We start from the raw sequence: 285 nt of genomic DNA, 5'->3' as shown, positions 1-285 counted from the left end.
TATCTTTTGTACTCCGACATTCACTTGCATTAGTGTAGTACTAATTTAGATTAATTCAAGTAACTTAGTTAACTTAATTAGTCATTTCGACTGTTGTTTATTTAATTGTGGTTAATTTATTTAGTTTTTTTTTAATCACTGCATTTGATTTCTTTATTCAATTCAATTTATTAAATTTGTGTAATTACCAATCTTTTTCCCTCTAGTAGTTCGTTTATTTTAATCGATCAATTAATTAGTAATTTAATGTAGGATAATTAACTAGATTAATTAGTTAAAAGATTC

Source organism: Macadamia integrifolia, chromosome 1, assembly GCF_013358625.1.
Source record: "Macadamia integrifolia cultivar HAES 741 chromosome 1, SCU_Mint_v3, whole genome shotgun sequence".
NCBI classification, from domain to species: domain Eukaryota; kingdom Viridiplantae; phylum Streptophyta; class Magnoliopsida; order Proteales; family Proteaceae; genus Macadamia; species Macadamia integrifolia.
This window is presented reverse-complemented; position numbering follows the sequence as displayed.